We start from the raw sequence: 25,304 nt of genomic DNA, 5'->3' as shown, positions 1-25,304 counted from the left end.
TTTACCTGCACTTTCTTCCAGCTCTTCAACATGCTAAATATACCAATTTTGGTTCCCATTACACATCCATACAGCAAGTCTAAGAGAGTCAAGTGTGAGGGAAACAAGTGAGACTGCCTTATAAATCGTCTCAAATTGGTCAAAGCCAGGACAATGCAAGTAAAAGACAGTATCACATAAGGATATCCGTGCAGAGTTGGGTGAATTGTGGAACCACTATCTGCAAATACTTGGGCAAATCAGAACCCAAATTTTAAATGGGCCATGTCTTCCGTCCTTGAAAATTTGATTTTTGTGCAAGTAAAGGTTTGTTCTTGTTCATGAAAATATGGAAGTAGCTTTCTTTGCTGACAGCCAAGTACCGTCTCACAACTACCAAGGCTAGTTCTGTAGTATATTTCACAGCTCGTCTCTCTCTAACAGCCACTTCTTATAGATTAACCGGAGTTAGAAGCCTTTTCACTAGGGGGGCATGTAACAATCATTCCTTGGGAGAAATTCTCCCCTCCAATCCAGGCCTTGTACACTGCTGCATGGGCTTATGGGAGCCATAAAAGATCTGCAGCTGGCCAGACAATTATTTTATCACAAACCATGATCTTTTTTTGCAAACTACAGAAGATGTGGAATGCCAGGGTAGGACAAAAAAATTATATTCTTGTATAGCCATTCTGAGCAGTTCCAGGTTACAATACAAACCATTTTGGCCTGCACCCAGCCAGAATCCAAGAGTCACAAAGTTCTCATAAAGCCACCTTTGCGCAGCCTCTTTGTACACTGCATTCCATCCCTCATAAATAAGAATCATTGGCATGTTTTCTTCATGAAACACACTTTATTAGTGCTCTAATAATTCCTCTGTGTTATTCTTCTCTACTCAGTATACTTCGTTGCTTCAGACCTCATGCTCCTCCAGTTCCTTCTCAGGAATAATTAGTATTGAGAAGCCATTATCTTCTGACATGTCTTCAGAGAAACAGTCCTCCCTAGATACATGAGCTCCTGTCCATTACTTTGTGATTAAACAATAGCTTAGGCTACAACTTTTGTACAGAAACCTGACCCCTTCAATCCCTCACTTTCTGCTTTTCCCAGACAGAGGCCCTAGTTCAGCAAGTTACATAAATGCATGCTAAAATTACAAGTGAGATATCTAACTGACTTCATGAATCAGAGCCAAAGTGTGCAAAATAGGCCAGTATGGTCAGATTGCAGTGGTCTGCTTGTTTCTAATTTCTCCTCTCCAGCTTTTCTCCTTCCCATGCGAGTGATAGCTGTGGATAGATACTGCCCTGAAATGCTTAGATAGGGAATCATACTGCTAACCAGAACTCTTACTCCTCTGCAAAGTGCCTACCGTATGTCCAGCATTATATAAATAATTAATACTCATCCATTACAGCTGAAGTGACCAGCTAGCATATCCAGCGAGTATAAGGCTGTCAGTAGCTATAGAAATCTTTAAATATGGGCTTGAAACCAAGGCTTGGATCTAAACTTTCCTAAACTTTGATGACTGAAATCCAATTTGATTTTTGCAGCTGGTACTTCCACAGTACCTTCTTCCTGTAGCCGATAGACACAGGTATTTGCTAGGTAAGGCACAGACATAAGTTAAAGCACTAATGTAATGAGTCTACAAGGCCTGTAAGGCTAAAGCTTAACTAAACAAGGTGTAAGGCCTAAAAGTCATAGCATAAGCAGCTAACCATGAGTAACCCTAGATCATAAGATATCACAAGATAGATTGCTGTAATGATTAAACTGCTCACATGAGACTTATCACAAGATGCTAGTTTATATCAGCTTGAGATCTTTTAAGTTAGGAACATCAGCAGATGTCCATCAACAAGAGAGCCATGGTAACCAGTTGACATATATGCTAAAATAAGCTTGATGCAAAAGGCCTAATAACTTATATGAAAAGGGCACGTCAATGTTAGCAGGATGAGGAATTACAAACAAGGAAAAGGGGATGAAACCCCTACTGAATATGCATTAGGCATAGTGGTGACAGCAAAACACATTATAAAAAGTTGTATCCTGGTTTGCATGCCTTGGGAAGTGTGAGGATGACAACAAGAAAGATGGTGATGAAGATCAAAATAATGACTAACACTTCAGGTTATACTGAAAGAGATGGTGGGAGTATATGGATGCCCAGACACACATTCTGTATTCTCTCTCTCTACCTTGCTGGGTTGGAGGGCTTGTAACTTAGTTGTGTTAATAAAACTATTACATATATATATAGATTTTTCCGAAGTGAGAGTGTTGCGACCATGCATGTCAGGGTTCCCAACCTTACAGTGTTAATTGGGAGTTTGTAGCTAATCAATGTAATTAATCCATCAGGCAGCACTCCCTATTTCTGCCTCTCCTCTCCACTAAACTACCCCCACCACAGAGCATAGTTATTTATCACAGTTATCCAATACTTAAGATAAATGATGCCACTTCTGAGTTGCTATAATGTGTGTATTTGTAAAAAGAAATACTCTTAATGACTGGTAATGTCTCCTTGCTTTTAAAAATCAATAGCACGTTCCTGAAGAGAGAGAAAACAGCAACATTTACATTTCCAGCCAAGCACGAACCGAAGAAAATCATCAATTTAGGTTACTGGAGACTATATGAATTATAATAAATGCTGGAACTGTCTAGATTTTATAAAAACCTTGCTTAAGCAATTTTCTTATTCCTGTTGTGATTGTGCAAGGAATTCATCCATTGTAATGGATTTTCAGTTAATGGTCAGCAAGAGTTGAAAATTCAGAGATGTTTTTATTATTTTCTGCAGAATCTAAACTTATGCTTCAGTTTATTAAAACTGGTAAACCATTACAAAATGGTAGTCATTCAGTTTTGACAACTGCATTTATTATTGCCACATATGATCAAATAAAAAAACAGTTTCCTCTAAACTTATAGAAACTTTTTAATTTTAAGAATAACAAACATTTTACTTCAAACATTCTATTTTCCCTTTTGTTGCTAACAACAAAAACAGCACCTCTAGCTGGAGGGTCCCACCCCAGCACCCTAGGCAGTTGCCTGGGTCACTTGCCCCTAAATCCAGCCCTGCCTATAAATTTACATGCTTCTGCTATAATACCTTAATCTCAGCCTGTTCTGAACCATGCACCAGGCTCCACACAGGCAAAGACTTGCAGCTGTGCCTATGGACATATATCCAGGAAGGATTATGGTCTTCCCAAGTATATTTGTCACCACTACTAAGCCGACACCCAGGTCTGCACTAAAATGCTGCACTACTGAGTCCGCATTAGTTTATTTACCTTGCTGTTCAATCCCATAAACGTGGCTAATTTATGGACTCCCTAACCATCTTTCCGTTTCTAATTTTATATCTACTAGCTGCTGCAAATTTTAATGTCATTTTGTTTTGTTTGCTTTAGAATGAAAGTTATGCACCTAAGTAACTTTTTTTTTCCTAATGAGGTAATTATTGAAACTAGAACATTACAGCCAAACCTAGCCAAGCAAAGTGCATTAATCATCTTTGGCTGCACGCTTATTTAAACAGCAGGACTATGGGAGACTGCATGAGATCCCAGTGGAGGTCACAAGATGCTAGAGCTGTTCCAAACAGAAAAGAGAAAACGAGCATTAGTTTTAACCCTTTCTAGTCAGCACTTTCAGTAGTGTGTATACATATAGGGAGGGATATATTCCTCCATTACAACGTCATTATATACTGTATCTAGTTAAAGACATGAAGCAGTTATGCTATCAATGTAATTATCTGCAATGGGAAACTGTAGAAAGGGCTAACGACCATAGTAATATGTCTAGCCTATTGATAGGTTAAAACTCAGTGTTTAAGAGCCCATGAGTAAGGGGAAAAAAGCTGACAGCTGCTGATGGACAATTAACAGATGACTCTTGAGAACTAGGATAAAGTTTATTCATAGTTTAAGACCATGTCTACACTAGAAATGCTCTGCTGGTACAAAACACAGCTATTTTGGCAAAGCTGAGCTTTGAACCAATATAGTAAAGCCATCACCTGTGAGCAAAATAAGATGTGCTGGTTCAAATGGTACTACATCTACGCTGGGGGATTTCTGTCACCACAATTATGTCAGTCAGTGATCATATCTCTTCACACCCAGACCTTCAGACAGAGCCGTCTTGGCAGATGTCTGTAATGTAGACCTGGCCTAAATCAGTTGAGTCCAATGTAGTGCACCAATTGGTACAGTGAATTGTAGTGGGCAGCTGGAAAAAAATGGATAGATAACACACTTGGCTGACATCCAGAACTACAGGGGCAAAATATACACAACATTTAGAGCAAACTGCACAAGCAATCTAAGGTTGGCAATACTGAGCTAAATGGATTTGAATGTATTTAATGGGAACAAGGCATACTGCAATGCAACTGGGAATATGAACCCAGCTTTCTTTTGCTACAATACAAATGCTGCTCCACCCACATAAACTTTGCTGCTAATTTTACTGTTAATCCAATGATAGGAAATACACGCATATAGCATATGCATATAGCAAATAGACTCTGAAAGAATATTTTGAGCCCATGTCCCAGATTTCTTTTTGAACAAGGAAAGAACTTACTGCTTGAATCTTGCCCTCCCTATTGTTATGTTTCTCAGCCTTGGATGTATATATATATTCCGCCTCTCTGTGTTTTCCACTTCACGTGTCTGACGAAGTGGGTTGCAGCCCATGAAAGCTTATGCCTGCAGAAATGTGTTGGTCTTTAAGGTTGTACAGGACTAGTAATATTTCTTTTGATTTCTACAAAGCCATTTGTATAGGAATAAAGATATACCTATTAATAACATCCCAGCATGTGCTTTCTTAAAGACACAATACATCTATATCGACCAATACGTGTTTTGCCTTCTCCATTTGACCCAAAATGTAACCACTTGCCTTTTGCTCAGACCACATGTTATGAACTTTTTGCCCCTCCTTTGCCTTCACATTAAATGATGTTCCAGTCATCTTCAATCAGCTCCTATGTTTTTCCCATACCAGCACCCAAGATTGGAAGCATTCCTAAGTATCACCTAGTCTGTTATTTGAACTGTGACAAACTGGATAGCACTTCATAGTAGAAATAGTGGAACCTACCTACAGTGAATTCAGATGTAGTGAAACTATTCATAATTAATTAGAATGTTTCAAAGCATGTTATTGCATCACTATGGCAATATTGGATGAGGGTAATAAAGTTGTTCCGTGAATGAAATTAACTATAAGAAAAATTCCATTATTTTGAACTGAATACCTGAACTGAATGAAACCCCCTGAGGTTTTAATCTTCTCTTATTCTGGTCAACTCCCATTGAAATCAATGGAACTCAGCAAATTTCTTCTACCATTGTTTATGGATTGCCTTGAAAACAAAATTAATTTGTTTTGACGGTGTCAGTGCCCTTTAGCATCACTTTCAGTGAATGAGCCAGCAAACAAGTTTACTGATTTTTTTGTGGAAACACTGAATTTTAGAAAATATTCATGCAAAGTGAATTTTGAATTCATAAGTAAAGTTTTCCTTACTGGAAACCTGATTCTAAAAAATTATGCTCATTTCCAGTCAGTGAACAGACGTATCATCTAACCTTTATATCCAGTCAAAACCAACCTATACCTCAGATCTTCAGTATCAAATATCTAGAGCAAACCTTCAACCAACAATACACAGGCTAAGAATTTTGGGCAGAAAATACAGTGAATAAATTTGAATAGCGAATAAAAGAGTAACCTATTCACAAACAATTTGTGAAGAACAAATTATGTTACATTCAGCTAAGTTATTAAGAATTCAGCTAAGGATTAATTTTTTCAACACTAAATATAAATTATTTAAGAGATTAAGAATAAAACAAATGTATAATTTACAGTTCTTTTTAATAGAATAAGTCTTAAAGAAGAATCTGCATGTGTTTCATTTTTCTATTTGGAAAGATGAGAGTTTTGTATGTTCACAGTCACAAAATAGAATAAAAAGAAAAAATCAGAGTTTTCTGTCCATGATCCAATAAGACAAAGAGGTCGTGACATTAAATATATTTGTATTTCACTGAATGCCCTGCCACTTCAAAACCAGCATTGAAATATCTTACATACGAAAATATTTTTGGTTCATATTTGAATTTATACTTCTTCTATATTCAACAAGTTTACGAAGAAAAGCTATTCAGAGTTACAAAGTATGGCCTCAATCCTGCATTATGATTGCTTCATCCACCCATTTTTTGCTTTCCCCGCTCTCTCCCTTCAAATCAGTGTATTGATCTGAGACAGGCCAATTTGGTTAAATAGCTCTTGATCATGCCAAGGTATGTTTTTAGTCAGAAAATGGGCCCAGAATGTGGCCCATTGGCCATACAAATTGCATTCCAATTCCTCCCCATTTAATAATTTCTAAGGTATCAAAGCCCAAAACAGAACTATGAGCACATGCCTCTAAAATTAGGTCTGTTTTTAGCTGCAGAAAATAAGTTGTAATGGTGAGCTGCTCCAACTTCTGAATTATCTGAGTGAAGTAACAGCTTCTAGTTACAGGGCACATTTGTTCCCACTCCAGAACATGTTGGTAGAGAAATGGCATGACCATTGCTCACAACTATTTATGGTTGGTTGCTACTGTGCAACAGAACTTTACAACCATTTATTATTTTGGTGGCCAGTCTAGTAAACATTGCTCAAAGACGCATGCATAATGAGCTTAGACTTTTTCTTAACTTCCCTTCCGATCTAAAATTAACATGACTGTCAAAACCTTTTCTTCATTGTTTTATTTTTTTCTTGGCAAAGTTATATGTATTTATTTTGAGAAATAATTGTCATTATCTCCCCTGGAGAAGTAAAGAGTTCTGATTTGTTCAGCCCCTTGGAATGGATGTTTTCCTTACGTAAAACCATTTGGAAGGAAGTCGGATTCTCACAGTGGCATGGTTTTGGATGGAGTGACACTGTGTCTTTACTTTCCCCCTTAGAACTAATGGGTCATTATCAGTACAGAAAAGAGGATGGATGACTAATGTTTTGTTTTTTCATTCCCTGGAAATCCAAAAGATAGAGCAGTGCAGACCTCAGAAACATATGAGAATGCATGATATTGCCCTATCTCTGTGAACTCTCTTGAACCCTACCCCAGCAATAGCTATGTGAACTATGAAGATGGTAAGCTGCCACTGGGTGTGTTTCCTTCTCCTTGCATAGTCATACCCTCACCTCTCCATCTCTTCAGTCTGTAAAACCAGGTCGGACATCTTTGGAGACTATGTTTTCAGGATTTACTGCTGCTTGTCAAGCCAGAAATATTGCAGAACAAGCCTTAATGGAGTGGTGCCAACCTTAAGTTAAAAGATGCGTCCCATGAATGTGGACAAGCTAAGCAAGCACCTTGAGTTCACTGACTGTCACTAAAAGTGACTTGGCAGATGGTTTTATGTACCTTCTTGCTTGACTAAAATTTGTAAGCTCCTTCAGCTCAGCTGGTTGCATATTGGCTTACCAAGTCAAGCAAGTGACTTTTTATGTTCTGATGTTTCTATGGGTTAAAAAAAACAAAAAAACAGGCACCTGATGTACTCCCAATGATACACACAAAGGGGGGGGGGGGGGACACGAATAAGGAATCAAAAGTAGAGTTTCTCTGACTGAAGACAGCCAGAATTACAGCTGTGGTTATTGTTAATTTTCCTCTTATGATTCTGCTTCTCTTCATTAGCTTTAATAATGAAACAGCTTTGTTACAGACTTGTGGTTTATGGCAGAGGGCTGAAGATCAAATTTTAACTGTAATAGAGAACAGGGGAAAACAAACAAAACATTAAAATATGGAAATGAAGTTGTTGAAGGGTAACTTCAGTGTGGCTACTGTGACCAAAATAGAAAGATCATGGAATAAAGATGAGCAAACAAGGAGACATTGTACAAATCTTTATTGGTTGGCTGGTTTTGTTGTTTTGCATTGTTGTTTGGATCCAGATCACATTGTATAGACTCCTATGCATTTTTCTAAAGAAAAAACACTGTTTAAATAAAAATAACTTAAATAGATATGGATTCTCATTCAAAACCAACGTCCAAATATAATATCTATAAATTAAGATGGTTGTGTGACAGAAGTAACTTCATCGTTACCAAAGGTAAATACACCAGGGTAAGACTCAAGATTCAAAAGTACAATAGAACCTCAGAGTTGTGAACACGTCGGGAATGGAGGTCGTTTGTAACTCTGAAATGTTCGTAATTCTGAACAAAATGTTCTGGTTGTTCTTTCAAAAGTTTACAACTGAACATTAACTTAATACAGCTTTGAAACATGCTATGCAGAAGAAAAATGCTGCTTTCCCTTTTTTTTTAGTAGTTTATGTTTAACACAGTACTGTACTGTATTTGCTTTTTTTTTTTTTTCTGCCGCTACCTGATTTTGTACTTCTGGTTCCAAATGAGGTGTGTGGTTGACTGGTCAGTTCGTAACTCTGGTGTTCACAACTCTGAAGTTGTGCTATACATTGCATTATGACTTACACTTCCTAATGGAGATTGTCAGAAAATTCTGACAAATGTTTCATCATAAAAAAATGGTGATTTGTCAAAACCAAAATTGTTTGTGGGAAAGGTGTGTTTTTTTAAAATCCCTCCTCTCTTATGATACTTTGGCATTTCTATATCCAATTCTGGATGAAATCCAGACTTATGGGAAAACCTTTAGAATGATATTGAATGTGGGCAAGTTAACTAGGAATAGACAGAGTTTTAGGTAAAAGGATGTTTCCTACACATACTATTAAACTCTTCACCCATGTTCCTAACTCAGAAGTGTCCTAAAATCTTTCCCTAATCAGTTTTGCCACGTTGACATAAATTGTCATTTCTATCTAATTTAATAGTCTGAAACAATTTGATTTTGTTTTAATAATTTAAATTATTCCCCATGTCTATGACTGCAGAAACTACTAGCACTTTTCATGCATATATGGGGATCTGTCTCTTAAGACACAAAGTGATTAGATTAATGAAGGCTGGAAAACCTGAACATGACTTTCAGCCACCCCAGTAAAGTAGAACTGTGTTAAGTGACAAGTGACATTAAAAAAAGCCCTTGAGAGGCAGGTGTCTGTCAGGCTCAGGTGGCTTAAAATTAATATTGGAGAAAGAAAACCTTCCCTTTATAGGCAATTTTAATTTTACTCCTACCTGAAAATAAGTGCACTGAGAAAAGGAACATTTTTTCCAAACAAGGTCTTTTAAGCAAAGGGAAACAAGTTAAACAAAGCCTTCCAATATCTCATTTTCAACTGAGATACCTTACTTTTTTTTTTGGCTTTTCACTAAAGGCTTGATGCTGAGTGCCAGATGAACGTAGAGTCAGAACACCAGGATAATCTTTCTTCCTTGCTTGTCTAAAGTTTGTATACCTCTTCACTAAAGCCTGCTAATGGCCTGTCCAGTCTGTAGGTAGTCTTAGCTAATGCTATGGTGAGGACTTTGGCTCAATCCAGCAAAGTGTTTAAACTCAAGCGAGAGAGTAGTCCCATTGACTCAGCATTGAGCACATGCTGAACCGTTTCATAGTAACAGGTCAGAGTTCTCAGACTTTTACATTTCTGATTTGTAGCCACTGTCTTATTGTTTGATATGTTCCCTCCTATTACACCTCTATGTTGCCACTCACATTACAGCCAGTCTAGCACAAATAGGAAATTTTCATACAACTATGCTCACTTACATTTTGGCTACATTTAGTCTCTGATGCATTCCTGACAGAGGCCTACAATCTCTTAGGTTTGGAATCTTGCTAGCTGGAATTCCCTTAGATATTACTGCCTGGGAACTGTTTAGTTTAAACACAGTTTTTAAGCCTATAATTTTACAAGAGCATGTTCCATGGGAAAGATGAGAGTTTTGCTGTTGCTTCACAGACCTAAAATTTCCAGAATCTTAGAGACTCCCCTATGCTAATCTGGTATCACTACCTTTTGGAATTCCCTGTTGTAATTGTCCCAAATTGTCCAATTAACTGGCTTCTTTGTTGATAGTTTGAGCAGAAAAAGTCAACAACCAAAACCAATCTTGTTTCCTATGCTATGAGAGCTCTAAGGACAAAGAAGATTTCAGATCCATGACTGGTCAATCCATCAGTGAATTTAGGCTGCATTTTTTTTAAAGTAATGATTGCTAAATAATGATGTAATAAAATTAAAATATATATCAATGCTGCTAATTTCTGTATTTTTTCCTGTCTTGCAATTTAGTGTTTTTTCTTAAAGTCTCAACTACTACAATTATAATATTGTAGTGTGTGTAGAGAATTTTGCAGTATATGTAGAGAATGTTCTTTAAATGAAAGCAGGAGTAAAGAAATTTCTATCACTTGTGGTTGCAGGGAAAATCCTGAAAACTTGAGCCAAGTGTCCCCTAAAGACTCTAAAGACAGAAGACAATGAGAGAATGCAGCTGTTAAAAACCCCTTATTTTAAGGGGCCAGACTTGTGTGATTCTTTTAACACTGGCTTGTCAGTACTGATTCATTCACAGATTTTGAGGCCAGGAGAGTCCATTATGATCATCTAGTCTGATTTTCTCCACAATACAGACCTATGACTAAGTCAGTATTCATTTAATGTTTTGATTTATTTTTTAAAAAATTATTCCTATTCGGTATCCAATATGCTAGCTCCTCTTGAGATAGACGGTTTACATTGGTTGTTTGTTATCCAAGGACTACGCACTTATTCCAAGTAGTCAGACCCCATTGAAATCAACAGGAACAGAGGATGATTAATGTCTCACTGGATCAGGCCCTTAGGGTATATCTAAGTGAAGGTGTGAAACGTGGTAGAAACACTCATGCTACAGTCACACCTGCACTTGTAGGCTATATCTACACGGGGAAGCTGAGGGTGTGATTCCAAACTCAAGATGACATGCTTGTGCTAGCTCTCATTATGCTAGCATGCTAAAAATAGCAGCTTTGGGGCAGTGGCGCAGACTAAGTACCCTGGATGCAAACCCACCTGGACCCCCTGGGTGGCTAGCCCATGCAGCCGCTCACCATTGCCTACATTACCAAATTTAGTGTGCTAGCCTGATGAGAGCTTGCATAAATATGTCTACACAAGCTGGAAATCATACTCCTGGCTCCAGTGTAGGTGTAGCTCTAATGTAGACATACCCTTACCCTCCACCTATGATGTAATATCCATACTGCTATTTTTAGCATGGTAGCCTGAGCAGAGCTAGTGAGAGTCTACCTATCTATGCTGGGAGGCGCCCCACTGCAGTACAGGCATACCCTTAGAGACAAAGGCAAACTTGTGGCATTTTACATCAAATGTTTTCCTTTATCTACCTTATTTATTGCAGATCTTTGCGCTGGAGCTACTTAAACCTCGGCACAAATCTATATTTATGAATATTTGTAAGGACTTTGAGTACTGCTTCACAAACAGTTTGTGTCCCATATGTAAATGGTTCACAGTAGTGTGATCTAAACCGGAAAGGACCATGAATATTTTGTTTGCAAAGTTGCATGTGATTATTACACCACCCGGGCTATTCACAAGACTTCATATAAGCTATCAGTGGTAATCTATACCATTCACCTACTTTAACAGGCTGGTATTCTGAAAGTGTTTTATGAAATATCGTCAGCAGCGCTATTTCAATTATATGTGGATTTATATTTGTCAAGTTCCTTCAGATAATTAAAAAAAAAATCAGAAACCCAAACATTAATTTTTTGAAGTCTCTTTATCTTTGGGGGAGTCTGTCATGATTTTTGAATGCTTGGGGTTAGCAACGCTTTGTCTCTCAGGTGATAAAAACGTTATTTATAATGAAGAACGGAATTCACAGCACTAAGTTTCCTGCATGAATAATTTATGCATTTCCCCCATTTGAGGTCTGACATCTTGCATTCCTCATTTGAGCCAAGGAAGGCTGAGAGGTCTGAATGGGAGTTTTCACATGCTTAAAGTTATGTATGCGATTAAATGGTATTACCTGCAAAATTCACACATATTCTCAGCTTCTGCAAAGACAATAAATTAATTCTACACAGTTTGTACAGTGCCTTGCACGATGGGGCCCCATTCTGGCGGGCCTTAGACATGGCTTTAATAAAAATTATTAATAAAATACATTTTAAAATAACAGAATATGCATTATTTTAATATGTATTATTAATATGACAGTCTTTTGAAACAATGCACCCAAGGTTTCTTTTCAGAAAAAAAGAAAAATGTTCCTTTTCCCTTAATACCTATATGCTGTAGGAAATCAGACAATTATAACATGGACTACTTTAATGACCTCTCACTCACAAAAGGTCACTGTGCTTATAAAAGTCAATCTTAGGAATGAAGAGCAGAGAATCATAGCCAATATTTTGTGTGTGCCCAGAAAAAGAATGGTATATTAAATAAATGACAGCATTAAAGAATCTCTCCACTCATAACGTGCCCATCTCAGTGCACACATTGAAACCACATGCCTTGGACAGAGTGATAAAAAATTAACCTCATCTTTGACATCATTGTTGGCTCTCATAGAAGCAGGATATTGGAATAGATACTTCTGATACTGATTGAAACTAACTCTCCCAGTAAGGGCCCAAAGATGCAGTGAGGGTCATTTTGATGGAAAACTACACCCACACAGAGCCCCACAGAGTCATCAGGATACAACAGTCCACTTCAGCAATGATATTCTGACAAGTGTAGATTAAGCAGAGTAAGAGTGTCAATGAAGTCATTAAGCAGAACATTACATTTTTCATAAAGTAAACGAGGGCCCACAATCCCTCTCCTATTGAGTCAAAGGGAAACACTTCTGTTAACTTCAATGGGAGAACCAGGCCAATATCCATTTATTCCCAATACACATAGGGACTGAAAATTACTTTCAGTTACTGATAAGCAAGATTTGCAAAGCAACAATGAGAGCCCCTGGGAAGAAAAGTTAAACTCATTTACCTAAAAAGCTTGTTTTATGGAAACATCAAGGGAAAACATAAAAACTGCATGCTGAAAGGACATGAGAGCCATCATCAAAAAAGTGGAATATTTTTTTTTGTGAGGAGGGAGGTTAGAAAGAAACTGAAGCAGAAGTATGATTCTTAAAGTTTGTAGGGTGAGGGAAGAAAACAGCTATTGAAAGGAAATACATTAAAGGGAACAGGCCAATTGGATTGTCATAAGAGAAATGAAAGTGAAAGTTACAATAACTAAAGAACATTCTTTCATGAAAATAAAGCTATATAAATAAAATATAAGACATTCACCAATAGTTCTCTGGAAGCTATACAAGAGCAAATATCAGCTCTCAAAAATTTAGCGAACATGGTATCTTGCTTCAGAATCACAAGAAAAAGAAACCTAACGATGTGTCTTCTCTTTCTGTTCTTTTTGTTTAATGAGCCTGTCAAACTATAAAAACCAGTCCAATGCTAAGATGAGATCAGTCACAGTGCCTCAGACACATTTCATAAAAGCAATGGGAATTGGTACTAAATGGCAACGAGAGTTCTGTGACAGTATATATAACAATTCTGTAAAGATCCAATAAATTCTTCCAGATTAGTAATGGTACAATTAAAAATAGTGAACAAGGAAGGAACAGGAGTCCTATGAGACAGATAGACTCAATGGATTTTAGAAATACAGTGAAGGAAAAATATTACAATACGTAATATTATGAAAAGCAAAAACTGTTTCAGATTTTAGGGATTTGAATTTCCGTGCTTCTGAGCACCCATAACACCAACTGATTTCAGTAGAAGATGCAGGTGTTCAGCATTTCTGGGGGATGGGGAAGGTGTTAAAAAAAATCAGCCTCCAGAGATACAACTTTCATGAGTCCAAGTACAGTAGAAGGAAGCTTGGGCTACACCTCCTACATAAAAGCTAGATTCTCCATTGATTTATGATGGTGTAGCTTCAGTAAAGTGGAGCTAGACTGATTTATACTAACGGAGGATAAGCTCTGAGAGTGTGCTTAGCACTTGAGAGACCATATATGCAGGAATATGCCCTTTTTGAAGTGCCAGATCAGTTCTGAGGATAGCAAGAAGATAGCCCAGGAGCAGTCTATGTAAATAAGAAAAACACACACACACACACACACACTCTCACTCTCACTCATTATATATATATATATATATATATATATATATATATATATATATATATAAAGAGATAGAGATCTGTAGCTATAGATATTCAAGATTAAGAGGAAAGATGGTAGAAAGTTTTAGATGCATAGAATGTTGAGGATAAGATGAAACCATGGGAGGAGGATGGGAACCAGAAACTGAAACCAACTTAAAAAACTTCAAGGATAACACAGAAGTAAAAGTCCTATCTCTCTTTTTGAAATGACTACTGCATTTGACGTTTCTATGTGAAAGATGACAGGTATGGCAGTCAGGATATATATATGTTTGTGAAATTTATTTAAAATACAGGAGGTGGCAATTTATGACAGAAAAAAAACCCAATAAAACAGGTTATTACTGTTCTTAATGTTTTGATAACATACACTACTTATTACTCTGAGTAATTGTGCTATTGAATAAAGACCCATAGTATTGTTATACTGGGCCTATGTAATTCAACCCCACTTTAAAAATCAATGCACTAGAGACAATGTTGTGGATGGTGGGCAAGCTTCACAGGCATTAAGTGATAAACAACTCATCTAACTGAAAGCTGTTTCATTGACCAAGGAGATGTCGGTTAAAAAATGCTTGTTTATCCCACAGTCTTTTTGAGAAGTATCATAGGATTTTGAACTTCCTCCTGCACAGACACTAGGGATACCTAGGAGATCCTAGTCACCTTTCTCCTTATAGAGAGAGCCCCAGTTGGACTTATGTGGGCTCTGGATCAGGATAAGAGATATTTTTCCCTAACTTCACTGGGATTAGGAAGCAAGATTTTCATGCAACTTCCACAACCTTAGGAGCACTATATAAACCCAAGTCCTATACAAGTACACAAAACTTCTGGCCCAAGGGACAGTACCAGCGGAGACACTGACAGTTCATAAAATGAAATATCCCCCTCTCCCCCAGTTTGGATTGTAGCCCAAGCTCCTGGAGTCACATTTTAGGTAAAAATCTCAGGTTTTGTTGTTGTTTTTTAAATGAAGTTTTTTGCACTCATGTTTGTGGAGACAAACTTGAGCACCTGATTTGAGCACCAATGGCTCTGGAATCCAAAGGCAAAGATAGTGAGGCCCACTTTTTGTTAAGCCTAAGTATTTTTAAACCAATCTCACAATTTGAGTCCTGAATCATGACTTTTTGAATGCTTGGCGTTGACAATGACAACATACAATATATATTTCCACCCTAATCCTACCCTCTTCAGTATCTTCTTTCTAAATTGGCACCACAGTTTACAGACCTGATTTCACAACTGGTGCAAGCCAATAGCTCAATTCAAGACACTGAAGACTACTGGAATGAAACTCAAATTCTTCTTCACCATTATCTTTTTTTACAGGGCTATCTGCTATTAAGCAAGAGGCTCCAGTTCCCAAAAAGCCCATTAATATTTGCTGGAAGGCTCATGTTTCTCAGAAGTAGTTACAATCAACCTCATAAGTATTATATTAATAGCATCATCCAAGATGATAGCACAGTCTAGCTCTCTTCAGTCATCAGTGACAATACAGACTTGTCAAAAGACAGCATACACATAATACTCAATATTACTCTAGACTCCTACTTCACATGCCATCTGGTGATTTCAAAGCAACTTATAAATGAAGCAAGCCTCATAGCATCCCTTTGAAGTGGGAAAGTATTATTAAATCCATTGGGGAAGCAGGTACAGGGAAGTTAAGTGACTTGGTCAAGGTCACACAGTCAGTCAGTGGAAGAGCCATGGATAGAATCTAGATCTCCCATTTCCCAGCCCTGTGATTTAGTTGTTGGTCCTTTCAAGATTTATAGAATGATAGTCAGGAGTTTTAGCAGAAGCAGAGCTGTAACAATATCAGCATGGCAATTTTGCAAGGATTTCAATGCTTTTTTTTTCCAGTTTGCCTGGTCTCAGTGAATTTTAATTGGCATGTCAGGTTTGAACCAACCTCAGGAACTCAAAGCAAAAACTCCATCACACGTTTGTGGACATTTTTTGTGTGTGTCAAAGTCACTGAGCTTCTCCTGTTTCAACTTCAAACTACAAGTCTGCTCAGCTTTGCTTGAAACTCAGCACAGGTTGCACCTTGGCAACCTTTACTGTAAATTTAGCTCAAGTTTTGTATTTTGTAACAAAACCCAGGAAAACTATTTTTGTGTAACATTTTGTGCAAGTCTAGGATATAGTAGTGACAGAGTTGTAAAGTTACTTCCAGATACCTGATCAGTCTGTCAGTTAGCAATAAATCTTTGTTACATAGGTGACCCTGCTAGAGTTTTGAAAGCCAGGGCTTGATTCACCAATTAAATCTCAGGACACCAGCAGCACAAAGGATTCCAGACTGTGGGTGCTGCAACAGTTTTCCACTGGGGAGTCCTTGGGAAAGGTTGGCAGCTGTACTGCTGCCTGAAGAAATTATTATTTTAGTATGACTACTAGTGCTGCTAAATTTTTGGATTTCCTCTATCTGTGCATTATGTTTTTTCTGCCAAGAAAATATACACACATATATATTCATTGCCCACAGCAATTATGAAATATTTTAATGATATTTCTTCAGCAAGAAGAAATTGCTTGGATATTAAGAAAAGTTGACTAATCCCAAGTAGAACATAATTATTATACCCATGAAAATAGCACACCTCTAAAAATATTTAATTAAAAGACAATTATTCAGTTATGAGGTGATGTCACACAGTATCCCATGAAACATTGAAATAAAAGCTGGTGTTTTTATAAGCAGAAATGGAAACAGTGTAATCCTCCCCATGAATAGATGCTATGTTCACTTCTGGGTTATTTCTATTCTTGTGATATGTATTTTGTATGTCATTCTTTATTACTTTATATGATGAGTAAAGAGAACCCAGACAACGTTACTGAAAACTGAAAATACCATGTATTTGGACAGAAGTTGTACATAATGTTTACCTTGAAATTGATTGATTCATTAGCAAGATAACTCAGAACCAACACCACAGCATAATTCTTAAAGTAACGAAAAGCATATTGCACAGGAAAAATGTCTCCCTGGACTAGATTTTACCAATACGCTTCAGGAGAAACCAAGTGATAAGACAAGGTTCACTGTAAACAGCAATATACAATAAGATATAATATAGAATTACTAAGAGTATAAAAAACCCACACACACTTGAAAAATCAAACACCCATTTAACTGGTATTTGTCAAATACAATTAGAGCTTGTATCCAACTTAGGCCTCTAAAAACTGAAAGGGCCAAATCCTCAGCTGTCTTGAGCTAATTGGGGCCCAAAATCTTAACCTTAGTAACTTAATATATATCTATATATAGTATTTTCATTAAGAAGTGCTTGGTTTTAAATTTAGACCCACGTAGACATGCACTGTGCTGGTGGAGCCCCTGGCAAAGATTAAAGGTGCCTTCCCTAAACAGTCTATGAAGCAAGCAGCAACAGTAACACTGTTACAGGATCAAAATTTTGCTTAAAACTTTTTTATTAAAAATGACTGTCTGCAATAGATTTTTCTTTTCTGATGAAAATCTTAAGACTTTTGAAGAAAAATTGACACAAAATTGTTGAATTTTTCACAGGAATAAAAAAACATTTCTAAATCAGCTTTGAGTAACACCTCCGACTCTGTCCAGGTGAAGACATCAGACACTATTGGTACATGATGAACACCAAGAGTTTGCTATATTGCCAATGAATTGGTCCCAAAGATTGTAACTCTCAAATTTAGCAGACGCCAGAAGGCTAATTTAGGGACTATTTCTGCACACCTTACTCATGCTGAGCTATAAGGAAGCCACAAGATATTTCCATTGTAGTTAATGGGAGGTCTGAGGGGTCAAGATATTCAAGAAGAGGAACCTAAAGTTAGGCACCAGAGTAAGGGTGAGGTAGATCAAAGAGTGCTACGGAACTTTTAGTGTGTGGCAACAGGATCCACATGGATGCTTAATGTAAGGCAAGCTGGTACAGGGTAAATTCACACTCCAGCTTGCCTCCCACTAAGTGATCATGTAGACAAGCCCCAAGGAGCCTTATCTGTCAAGAGTGCTGAGTACCTAGGAGCACCCAATAAGGTCAGTGGATGCTTTTAGATTAACAGAACATTTAGTAATATGGTCACCTATCCTGGTGCATCGCTATGGGTTTAGGAGTCTTATTCTAATCACCAAGCCAAACATTTTTAAAAATAGTAACCTAAAAGGTCCAGAGATGACCTTTAACCCTTAAGAAAATATTTTGCACAGATGTGATTGTTCCCTGATTCATTCAATAGTCCCATTGAATTGAATGACTAATCACCACATGAGCAAGGCAAGCAAGATTTGGACTGTTGTCATTAGTATAGAAATGGGACATATGTAACACATCAATGATGAAATTTTAGACACTGTACTTTGATCTCAGAGATCCTTCACATGATAGTTGTCTATGTAATCCACAACACATCCACCACTTAATATATTGATCTTCCATAAGGATTTCTTTCTTCCTCATTTAACTTCTTAATCAAGTTTCTTGCAGTAGATCTTGTTAGTCCTGTAATTTCATTGTGTTGACTTTCAAGAGCAATGTGCCATTACATACTAATTTCCAGTTTGTTTCCCTTAACCTTAGCAAATAAATATATTTGTGAACACTAACTGAATCACTCAGAAAAAATCTAATCAGAAATAGTTGCTTTCTTTGCAAAATGAAGTCTGATTACATTCTAATTGAATTTTAGGAACAAAAAAGAAGAAAAAAGATTGTATGTGCTTACATAGAAAATTTCCCATGGATAGCACCGATTTATTGAGCTTATCTTACAAGTAGTGCTCGTTTCAGCAATCTCTCTGCCAGCAAGAAATAGAAAAGCTTTTAGCATTTGACAAAGATGAAAGCTGAACAGCTACAGACTGTTGTGAGAGTGTATTTAGGATTTCTGGGATTCTGCATCATTTGGGCATGTGTGTGGCTGCATGCACACATACATCAGTTTAACGAACAACACTCCGTGTGACTGTGTCCCACATTAACATTATATTTTCATTTTGTTTATTCTGAATAACGTATACACTCTCTGTCAGAATGACTAGTTCATCTCACCCTCTACCCCAAAATGTTTGTACAAGTAAGCTTTCCTTAATAGGAGTTGGTTCTGTGGGTAAAATAATTCTGCCCAATTTCATATTAAATGACCATTAGTTATCAAAAACAAAATAGCAAAAGGTGGAGAGGAATTTAAGTCTTCGACTACTGAACAGTTTCCCCAAGATAGAATTTCTCTTCTCAGTATATACCTTCTGAACTTAACATTGTAGCTTCTCCCGCCCCACGCTAAAAAGTTCTCTCTCTTCATCATAAATCTAGGTTGTTTTCTTTTCTTTTTTTACTTTTGTTTAGTTCCTGTCTTAACCCACATCAAAAAAGCCTTTACAGGATTTAAAATAAATGAATACCTGTATCTGTTATTTTACTTTCAAACTTTATTAACTTGTTTGAAAACTAAAATACCTGAAGAATACTTACTGTTTAAAAATGTAAAGATCTTCAGTAGATATAGGTGATGTGCCCCCTTATTATCTTGGAAGCAGTGTCAGAATTAAAGGGACGTTAATATAGTTTTAATAACTTTGAAGACTTTACTTTCAAGGCTGAACAATCAAACCTTGAAGTATATGCTTGCAAATTGATTAATTTCCTGAAGCTTTGAAAAAAATTTTTTTGAAACAATGCACTATTTGCTTTTGTTCTCAACTAGTCTAGAATGTATAAGTAGTTCTGTATATGGAGCCTGTCTCTACCATTACATTTGATAGACGGCTGTACATTTTATTTATCTGTATCTAGAGCAAACTACGATGGAAATTTAAACATAATTAAATATGCTGAAGGGAAGAAATGCAAAGTTAAACTTGCACATTCAACCTTAACTCTGCTCCTTGTGTGTATACACATTACAATTAAAACAGTATTATGCATTTTTTAATCCACAGCTATACACATTTTGCAATAGCTTTTGGTCATCATGTACTTACAGTAATGTAGTCCATAACACATGATGTGCTGGCACCTCTTCAATGGTTACTTGAATTGCTATCTCTTGGTCTATAGTTCTGTTGAAGATTATCGTGTGGCATGCATTCTTGGGCTTCAATGAAAAAAATGAGAAAATACATTTTAATTTTCTATGGAAACTTACTGTATCCCATATCTTTAATGGACAGATTCTTCAACTCGATAGGCCATTCAGAGCAAAGCTAAGGTATATTTTCATCAACATTGTATACATGTTAAGACCAGTGTGCTTCCTACAACATTGTTTATTTTTTCTTGTCATTTTATAGCCAAATATAATCAAAGGTGTCTGAAATGCAAGTTTCCAACACCTTGATATAATGTTGATAGAAATTCCATGTATTAACATAACATTCAATAGGATATAAAGCTGTGAACAGAGTATATGCTTTTATGTGCTATTGAGAAGACAACCAAGTTCAAAGCTAGCTGTTTGAAGCTGTACCTTATCTATTAACATTTTTAAGGATATTTCTAGGATTAGTAAATTTTATCCATGTGTTTAAAACCATCATTTGTTACCATCACTTGTTACCAATGTTTTCTTCAATACAGTTTGTTCGGTTCTGGTTGATACATAGAACAAAATTCTTCTCAATGAAAGTTGTCAAGCCAACATATACTACAAGTTAAGGTAACTAAGTGACCAGGGGTACTGTTATAGAAGAAACTGCAATTCCCAAAAGTTTCATGAAATCTTGTTTCCAAAATGCCTTAATAGATTTTTAGGCCAGAAAGAACCATTACGTTCATCTAATCTAACATCCTGCATAACAGAGGCTAAAGAACCTTAGTCAGTCAACTCTGTATCAATCCCATGACTTCTGTTTGAGCTGTGGTATCACTTTTTAAATAAATGGCTCTGTGGCCAGTGCAGTAAACATTCTTCCCAAATTGGCCTACTCATGCACGTGAAGACCCATTAATACAAACTATGATTGTCAACATCATACTTAATCGAGATGACAATCATCATAATCTTTTAGAAAGACATTCACTCTTGATTTAAAGACATCTGTAACATCGTTGTTTCAATGGTTAATTACCCTAATTTCTAAAAAAGTTTTGGCCTTATTTCTAGTTTGAATTAGTCTAGTTTCAGCTTCTAGCCATGGGCTCTCACCCTTCTCAGTACATGTATTTTAAGGTTTCCCTAACAATATTTCAGTTAAGAAGTAGTTTCTTTTTCTTTTTTTGCCTCCATTTCCCCAATCTATAAAACTTTGCCAAATATTTTCCAGACCCGATCTCTTCTGTCCTGTGTTGTCGTCACTCAGTATTTTTCCCTGCAGAATTTCTGAACTCTCACTACTCCTTTAAGAGCAAAGCATGGTAGATTAAAGAGTCATCTACTATCAAAAATCTCATTCTCCATACAGGTGCTTGTAGACCGATTAAACCATCTCTTGAAGTTAGAAAAGACTGTGCCTCTTAAGTCTCTCACTATAAAGACACGTTTTCCAGACCTCAAATAATTCTTCTTGACAAATTGGAAAGGATTCAGAGAGAACTGCAATTTGTTATTCATTCTTGTTTCACATAGATTTAGTCATCCAATCAGCACACAGAAACAGTATGACATGACATAGGTTACCCACTACCATACAACAGAAATAATGATTAGCTGAGAGAACAGTTCACAATCAAAGCAGAGCCTGCAAACTTTCAAACTGTTCAGTGAACTTTCATGAGTAACAAGTGCACTTGAAAACTAGGATCTTTTCACATACAATTTGTTTGCCAAAAAAGCACTAAGTGTGTAACCAATGTTATTCAGAATAGTTTCATCAGCTCCCACTATGGGCTTGAATACATAAGTAGAGAGCATTCAGGTTCATTAGACAATGATAGCCAAATGAGAATTTGTATGCCAAATGTTTGTTTTGTACTGCTTATAAAAATTAAAAAAAAAAAAAAAAAAAGACGCTTTTTTTTCTTCCTTTCTAGCAAATTCTATATTTGGTGAAAACTCAGACAATCTTATTATCATACTCTAGGCAATACTATTCTCCTTTCTCTTATGTATACTTTCATTTATGTCCTCAAATCAGCAGAAATAAATTTAATTTTAAAACCACCCAGAAAGTAAGGACACATTTTGTGTTCATACCAATGAAATATACATTTGCATAAATAAAGAAATCATGTATGGCTGTTTACTATCCAACATTATTGTAGATATAAATAACCCTCATGCTGTGGTCTTCCAAAATGGAATTTTATACTGAGTAAAAACAGAATTTGGACTGTAATTTGTTGGTAAAAGTTTATACTAAAATTGGGAAGGAAAGGGAAGGAAATGAGGATTATTCCCCCCACTCCTGCCCTACAGTAAAAAGTTAAAACAATTTGCAATAAAATTTAGATAAATAGTTAGTGGTTCCTTTTAGCTAATGAAAGTATTGCAAAAACCTTATCTACACTGCACTTAAATTGACAAATCTGATCAGATATGACCTGTTCAGATTCAGGCATAATATGATCTCAAAGTTCCACACTTATTGCGCTCTGAATTAGATACTATTTGCATAATAATCATGCAACACAGGGTGATCATCAGTGGAGTCAGTCCAGACCCAAGGTAGGCATAACTTACATCTCGACTTGTATTAGCTTTTATTCCTCTATTTATTCTATTATTCAAGGTAAAGCACCACACTATTAGCATAACAACGTCTTTAAAAAATCTCTGCCTATACTATACAGAGCATCTGAATAGTTTTTGTAGGAACTATTTTGAGATATTTATTCTTTAAAAATGTAAATTTTATGTTGTTTAACTGAAAACCAGGATTAAATTTCAGATGTTGTGACAGATATGGCAATTTCTTGTGATAACTTTGGAAGATCTTACGGTATTAAGCTTATGTAGCATTGTGGGTCAGGGATGGAATGCAATTCCATGGAGGAGAGTAACCATACCTTTCTAGGTACTAAGAAAAATGGGGAGGATATGTGATTAGGGAGATTCACTCAGGTTGTAATACCCCCAGAGAGATACCACCTCCTAAGGAGGTTTGTCTATACTAGTTCAAATTGGATTCTTCAGAAAAACAGACAAAGGACTCTTGGATAAATAGCCTGAGTTTAAATGGACTCTGGGCCTCTATCTGATTCAGCAAACAGAGAAGTTTCTGTCCAAGAGGACAGTCACAATCCTTAGGGAAGTGTTGGAAGGACTGGCATCAACCAGAGCCCTTGTGGAGATGGGTATGTGAGATCTCTAATAAGCTTATTTAGCATGTGTGTAGGCTTTTTGTGTAATTCTTTTCCCTTAGGAATAAATATGCTTTCTTAGAAATTGTGTGGAAACTTAAAACTCTGAGCAACTACCCCTTTCATAGCCTTCAAAGAGAAAGCAAAGCAGAGAGACACAGGCCCATTGAGGCACTCTGTCTTATTGGGGATATAGGCAAAGTAGGCAGGAAACAGTGCAGCCTGGAAAAGCCTTGTTCAGGAAGGAGTGAGACACGGTTCTTCACCCAAGGTGAGAATTGAGTAGCTGGGAGTGTAGAGTGGGTGCCCTTGCTGCACCTTGGAGGGTGAATACAGGTGCAGTTACCCTGAACTGTGATGATGATGCCCAAAGGACCAGATGATCTGTGGGAATAAGTCTGCCAAAATCATGCTATACATGCCCCTGGAAAGTCGCTAGGTGACCATGAATATCTTATATTCCCCGTCCATGCATGTGGCAGATCTGCTATAAGTTCATGCCATATATATTTCTAAAGCCAAGATTTGGTCTATTATTTTTAGGCCTCAGTTTCAGATAAATATTGAGAAATACAATCAAACAAGGAATAATTGTAACAAGTCTGTAAAAATATCAAAGAAAGGTGATGCCAATAAAATTTTTGGGTTTGGATCAAATAATTATCAGAAAGTTTAGAAGCTGATTCAAAGTGAACTAAACAGACAACTTGAATCTGCAAATTCATTCTCTATTCGTACTGAGAAAAGAGAGAGTCTGTAGGTTTCAGAGACTGACCACTGCAGCACAGAGCATGGCTCATGACCATGGAGTCCTTAGATTTCATAAAAGTTTCTAGACAGTCAAACTAATATTTCTGACTTTTTCTTCGGGTTTTACCCAACTGGAGCAAAAGTCAATGGCAAGAATTTCAGGATTAAGTTTTTGGAAGTGCTCAGCAGCTCCCAATTGTTTTCAAAATCAGTCTTAAATTCTTTTGAATATTTTTCTGCCATTTTTCTGAGCAGGAATGGGATAAAGTCCTTTTGGCCCAGTATAGACAGGTGGCTGCAGTGTTTCAAGACCACAAATGCATGAATTGAAACCTCACATCAGTCAAGCCTAGCTACTTTAAGAAGAAATTGGGAAGACCTTGCTGAAGAATGGAATTCGGAGTAACAAAATAGAGATATATAGAGCTGGTTTTATTAAGTATTTGAGACAGTTTTTGTTATCATTAGAGCAGGTTAATCGGTGGGGAATGAAGTCTAATTTTAAAATTAAAAAAAAAAATTAACCTGCTCTAATCATTATATTTTTAAATGTGTAATAAATAATAATAATAATAATTTAAGGTGCATCACAAACTTTATTTTGGTACTGTGAGATTATAATGTCTATACCATTCAGGGTCACATTAAAAACAATGATATTTGCTATATGGATTATAAAATGTTTACCTTATGCTTTAATAATCCCAAAACTGTTTTATTAAAATAATCCTCTACTTAGAAGAGCTATCATACTGGCAGTATAAGACTTTTCAATAGGACTGTCTGCATCCCAGAACCTAATTTTTCTAAATAGAATATAAGTTTTTTCACTCAGATAGATCCATAGGACTAAAGCACAAGGAGTGTTTTATTTTGGAATCTGATGCCAGAATTCAGCGAGTGGATAGAGCAACTGAAGGTCATTGCTGTTTTGGAAAAATTAACTGCTCGTCTTCATAAGAAGGGAGACAAGTATAAGCAACAGTATTCATGGATGTGGGACCATCTTGAGACTTAAGAGCTAAGTGATCCAGAAACATGGATATTCTGATTCTGACAACAGTTGAGGTCATAGTCTGAAGAAAATGAATTGCAGTGGTATAAATTGCATGGTATAAATCTACCC

At 36.6% G+C, this 25,304-nt stretch overlaps 1 long non-coding RNA gene across 2 annotated transcripts in view; it reads right to left on the bottom strand.

Annotated features, from left to right (window-relative positions):
* The window catches only part of LOC137144674 (uncharacterized), a 133,300-nt gene that overhangs the window by 46,681 nt on the left and 61,315 nt on the right, over window positions 1-25,304 (bottom strand). For both annotated transcript variants that reach the window (XR_010917453.1, XR_010917454.1), the window contains one exon: window positions 20,173-20,285. This is a non-coding gene — a long non-coding RNA (uncharacterized lncRNA). The remainder of the gene's footprint in view (window positions 1-20,172; window positions 20,286-25,304) is intronic.

The sequence above is a fragment of the Emydura macquarii genome, unplaced genomic scaffold, assembly GCF_026122565.2.
Source record: "Emydura macquarii macquarii isolate MOO-44397 ecotype Brisbane River unplaced genomic scaffold, CSIRO-AGI_Emac_v2 contig_3477, whole genome shotgun sequence".
Lineage (NCBI taxonomy): Eukaryota > Metazoa > Chordata > Testudines > Chelidae > Emydura > Emydura macquarii.
Note: the sequence above shows the minus strand (reverse complement) of the source record. Positions and strands in the feature narration are given on the sequence as shown.